This window comes from Mercenaria mercenaria, chromosome 19 (genome assembly GCF_021730395.1).
Source record: "Mercenaria mercenaria strain notata chromosome 19, MADL_Memer_1, whole genome shotgun sequence".
NCBI lineage: Eukaryota > Metazoa > Mollusca > Bivalvia > Venerida > Veneridae > Mercenaria > Mercenaria mercenaria.
This window is the reverse complement of record NC_069379.1, coordinates 37,675,565-37,681,491: the sequence shown is the minus strand read 5'-3', so window position 1 is coordinate 37,681,491 and position 5,927 is coordinate 37,675,565. Positions and strand designations below refer to the sequence as shown.

Sequence of the window (5,927 nt, the reverse complement as noted above, 5' to 3'; positions counted from 1 at the left end):
ATTATGTTATTAAAGAAAGAAAAACACGATCATAGTTTATTTACCTTTATGAAACATTCTCTATCCAAGAAAAAAAAAAAGAACAAAATACTCACAGACCCTTGGGACTCCTGTAGTCAAAGTAAATATTTTCCTTTGTTTAAAATGTTAATGTAGAATTATTTCTAACCTTTAAATATTATACTTAAATACAAACGTAAGTGTACTTTAAATTCAGGTCAAGAAAAATAGTAGCAATACCTTTATTTCAAACAAAGATTTGTGTCCAGGAAATAATTTGAAGATAGTGTAGAATTTATTTTTTATATTAAGGTTCTGAAAGTTACTTCCCTTTGTTTTTATACGTCGTTTGCATGTCATTGTGAACAAAAGACCTTACTTTCACAATTCTTTCTGAAAAGTGAGTACAGTACATTTTCAATTCCAATCGATTAAATATGATTAATCAATAGTGCTTAGAGTACAATCTGAATCCATATACATGTAGATTAGTTTGCGATCATGTAGAGGTTACTACATGTATTTTGTTGAGTAACGTAATTTGGGTATAGTGTGGGATAGGTTGATAACATCGATTATTGTAGAAATTTCCGTGGCTTGCAGACAGATATTTTTCCCAAACGAAAAAAAATAACAAAATACTAACAAAACTAGCAACATCAACAAAACATATTTTATATTGTTAGGATGTTGTTACGACAGCATTAACAAAACACAATGTACTTCAAGATTTTAGTTGTATATTGTGTTAATTTTTTTATTAGTATGTTTTATGATGTTTGATGTTTTGTTACTACAGCATTTAACAAAACACCAATATTGTACTTCCAGGATTTTAGGTTTGTAGTATTTTGTTAATGTTTTCTTATATCAGTATTGTTTTATTGATGTTTGATGTTTTGTTACTACAGCATTTAACAAAACACCAATATTGTACTTCCAGGATTTTAGGTTTGTATTGTAATTTTTTATCGTAATTTTTATTGATGTTTGATGTTTGTTACTACGATTAAAACCAAACTGTACTTCAGGATTTAGGTTTGTAGTATTTTGTAATGTTTTCTTATATCATATGTTTTATGAGTTTGAGTTTTGTTACTAGCATTAACAAAACCCAATACGTACTTCCAGATTTTAGGTTTGTATATTTGTAATGTTTTCTTATTCTAAGTTTTATGATGTTTTATACACTTTGAATAAACATGTTTTCTTAGTGTTTCTTTAACTTGAATTGTACATGCATTTTTGGTATCTCATTAACTTACGGAGCTTCTGTCTTGGAAAGTTGGACTCAATTAGTAAAATTTTGGAATGGAAAATAGCATGAAAAATAACTTAGAAAGCTTTTGTGATGGAAACTATAGTCACAGAATTTTTGGGAGGTATTTTATTTTAATTGGTAAGTAGACTATAAATGAACCGGCTCCCGCAGGAAGTCATCATGGCCGACAGCGTTGAGGCCTTCAAGAGGGCCCTTGCGACATCATCCCACTAAGCTGCAACGTTGTTTTTATTTGCTTTTACTCTGCACTGTAAATAATTGAGCGCCACAGACACCACCTTGTATATACACCATTGTACGGCGTTGGGACCTGTACAAGAACGGAAGAAGAGTATTTTTATGACCAATAACTACAATTAACTTAATTAAATAGGTAACAAAACAAATGGGATTAAAACATTTATTGCAATGCAACTTGTATATAAATATATGTATTCACCTTGCAGAAAAGTTCATTTTGAACTAATTAAAAATTTATTGAAATATTATAGTAACACCAAAAAGAACCACCAAAAAGAACATCACTAACAGTAGTTGCATAGATAATATTCCATTTTTTCCACCTGGCTATTAACGGGTGATAAATTAATCTACTGCAGTGGATATGTTGCTTGTCACACAACAGGAGGTTACCACACACTAATAAGATCGCGCCTGCTTTATATTTAGAAACTCCACCAAGAGGTCAGCCAATGAAAATAAAGTCAGTGAACTACTTCTGGGGGCTGTGCATGTGCCACAAAAAGTAATCCTTAACTTTTTTTTATCAGAGTAATCTTTAAAATTTATGTGTATCTAAATGGAATAAAATCTTATTCTAGTACAGAAATAGTTTCAACATCCTAGAATTATCCTTCATTAGCTGACTGTAAATGACACATTTGCCCAAGAATATCAAAATTTCAAATCTAATCAGGAAGTTCTTTGAGAGCAGGATGGAGTTATTTCACTACAAAGAAGTATATTTATATAGCTCTTTGTTTACTATGTGCAGTTTATATTTAACATGGAAGTTTAAGAGTAATGAAAAGAATACCAATGGTGAGTCAATATAATTTATTCATTTTCCAACAGTAATCTAGATTACCTGTAACTAGTAAATCATGGATTCAAACTGGAAGCAGGTTGTTTACTTTTCGTTTGGGTAGCTTTCATAAATGGCTTTTGCTTCACATTTATTTTTGTTCATATGCTTTTGTTTTGCAACTGTTAAGTAGCTGTATTTTCTAGTTTATCATGCTTTTACTTTACTAAAAGGAAAAGTGGATATTTTTAAATAAAATTATTAAACGGAGACACAAAATTTAAACCAGTAGAGTTATCTCCCCAATTACAGGGTAAACAATGCTACCAGTCTGCTTACCATGGCACTGTTTACTTCAGTCTGTAAATTCAGAGAATAATATTTTGCTTTAAAATCAGTGTTTTTAACCTGTTATTTACTTATTAATTAGTCTATTGGTGTTGCACACATTATGTTGAGATAAATGAAAAAAAATTTTAACAGAAAGAATTGTTTATGGAAGTTTACTTGTTGTTATAAATGATTATATTGTTTATTTTATAAGATTGGGGTAATTAATTAATAAATAATTTACCAAATACTCAATTATATTTATATGTTTCAAAATTTCAATCATAAGTAAGTAATAGTAAGACTAGTACCCTTATTGCTATACATCTGGTAGAACTTGGAAGCTGCTGGTGACATTTTATTGGCCCCATTTTTCATCACAATGTATACAGTTTAAATTTTAGGTCATTGACATACCCAATAATAAATCAATTTTTTTATGAACATTTTAAGTTTTAAACTAAATCTATTTTTCAGGTATAGCACCACATGTGAATGTTAGGTATGGCACAATTGGGATCTGATCAATGTATTGTGTTCAAAGAAGACTTAATGAATCCAGCAGTTCAAAAACATGTAAGTATACTTGCATTATATATTACTATATATACATGTACACACTACCATAGTTGTATGTTTGATTGAATGTGGGCAACTGAAAAATTTTCCTCGAACATGACTTAATGGATCAATTTTAAAACTTAGTTCCAGCAAACTCATGGCAGGTTTTATAATTATCTCTTTTGTATAATGTCCAAATCAATATATATATAATAATTAAAAAATACCGAATTAAGTAATCACATGACAGTCAACATAACTTGAGGTGTAAGTGCAGGTAACTGGCAGAAATTAAACTAAGTAAGTTACTGTTTATACAATATGTCTGACATATCTTTTGAACCTTATTCTATACCAACATTTGAAATCAGATTAAAAAAATACAGCTTCTTGAAAATAAAACAAGTAATGTTATAATTATTACTTGCTTAAATCTGCTGTGTTGCCTGTATCATAAAGATGCACTACTTTGAATACCAAAAATTAGCATGTATGATATTAATTTAATTTTGAAACTATAAACAAAGGAAGGAACTCATGAAGAAACTGCTTTTGTGGTTTAATATCTCTTTGTTTATTATATCTACAGGTTTTGCAGTGAGACGAATGGTGGCAAATGATGGCTTTGTGGCGGTTAGTGAAAAACTGTGGCATTTTACACTGATGGTGGCTAACATTTACAGAAAATTTCTCAACCGATAGTGACATTCAGTTGAAAGTAATAGCATATCTTACACCGACTATACATGAAACATGGCAAAAAGTGGAAAATATTAATATACTTCAATGACTTTGGACCTGAGTAGAAAATGGTGACATTTTAGCACCTTATTGTGCGTATACTTTTTCTGGCATCCGCGCAGTCCGGTCAGGATCCATGCTGTTTGCTAATGGTTTCTCTGGTTGCAATAGCATTTGAGAGCGAACAGCATGGATCCTGACCAGACCGCGCAGATGTGCAGGCTGGTCTGGATCCATGCTGGTCGCAAAGCCACAATGTTTGTTTTCTCCTAGCGCGGCTCATATATAAATTTGTTTCATGCATGTAAATAATGTTTTGTTTATGGTAATTTTTCAGCACATGTAAAGAAACACTAAAAAAAACATAAAATTTTTTGTTAGTGTTTTGTTTAAATTTGTAACCTAGCTCTTTTGCATATCATATGTTTTGTTGGTATTTTGTTAGTGTTTTCTTTAGCACATATAATGAAACACTAACAAAACATAAAGTATTCTGTTAGTGTTTTTTGTATAAACCTGTAACATAATTTGCATATCATGTTTTGTTGGTATTTCGTTAGCAATGTTTTGTTAGTGTTTTGTTACCTCATTTGCATGTCATTTGCTATACTAATAAAACATCATCAAAACACAGTATAGTATTAGTGTTTTGTTTTAATGTTTTGTTTCCCCTTTTTTTTCGTTTGGGTTATTTATCAAAATTGAATATATTAGCCACTAAGCATATACAACAGCGCCACCACAACTGTACAGCGCCACCACTTGAGTGATAGCGCCACCACTTTCAAAAAAAGTCGTGTTTTAACTTTTTGCTGTGTTTTTCGTAATTCTTTGGTGTATGGTAATTCGTGTAATTCATTTCTACACCATTTGCATGCGCAGATATGTTCTTACAGTGTGTCTATTCACCGGAATGGTGTTCGAATACTGGCCGATATGAAAATATGCCACTGTCAGATTCGGGAGAAAAGCTCCTGGCACCACAATTTGCATGATATTTTAATGAAATAACAGCCAACCTTTAGTTAAAGTGTTGTTACACGGAACTACATTCTCCGATTTTCGAAAAACGTTCTATCAATAAAAATATAAGATAAAATATAAATTTTACTCACGTTTTTACCAGTAGAAACGGGCGATAGCTGCACCACGGAAATGTCGTTAGCTCTTTTCCTTATCACCACAATTTGGTGGTGGCGCTAGCGTTTAGTAGCCGTATGTTTATGAACGATATAACAAACCCTTAGTTTTAGATTAGTAATATTTCAGTAAGAGCTGACATAATCACCAGTCTTTCCTCATATTTTAATTTCTTGATATTATTTACACCAAGCTGATCAACTGACAGAATCCAAAGCTGACATTACTCATTGGAGTACTGCTATCTGGTTGTGAAATGTTTATAGCGGTGAAATAAATCAATCTTTTTTTTTTAATTCTATAACAGGACAAACTTGTTTTGAGGGAAGAGGTATTATTAAAATTATGTTGTACATGGAGCATCAAATTTGTACATATTTTTTCAAAATGATCTTTTATCTTTTCAGGAGACAGCGGTATAGATACAGGTACGTCTAGTATGTCAGTTTTATAAACCCTTACCCTGCTAAATTTCTATAATGAACTTGTCCATATTTTAATTTGGACAGTACCATTATTTCTTAAAAGGGGTGCTTACCAAAAAGATACTGACTGAATGGCGAACAGTGCAGTTCATGATCAGACTGCACGGATGTGCAGGTTGATCATGATCTACACTGGCCGCAAAGGCAGAATCAGTCGTGTCCAGAATGCTAAGGGTTAAGGTAAAAACCATAACTATTACAATAATTATGACTCCGGCAGATGTACATGTTGTCATTCATGTAATGAAATGAAATGCACTACTTTTTACGTCATACAGTACTTAACGGTATATGTACTATATGAAAAATATATTTGACGTTCGCAAATTTTCACATAAATCTTTACCTATCAAGACATTTTTTG

At 31.4% G+C, this 5,927-nt stretch overlaps 1 long non-coding RNA gene across 2 annotated transcripts; it reads left to right on the top strand.

Moving 5' to 3' along the window:
• Nucleotides 1-1,290: 1,290 nt before the first annotated feature.
• On the top strand, nt 1,291-5,477 carry LOC123541754 (uncharacterized). 2 transcript variants are annotated; one of them, XR_006684632.2, is made up of 3 exons: nt 1,291-2,406; nt 3,114-3,212; nt 3,787-5,477. It is a non-coding gene; the product is annotated as an uncharacterized LOC123541754 (long non-coding RNA). The 2 variants fall into 2 exon arrangements; XR_006684633.2 differs by having other exon boundaries at nt 1,292-2,323.
• The last annotated feature ends 450 nt before the right edge of the window (nt 5,478-5,927 follow it).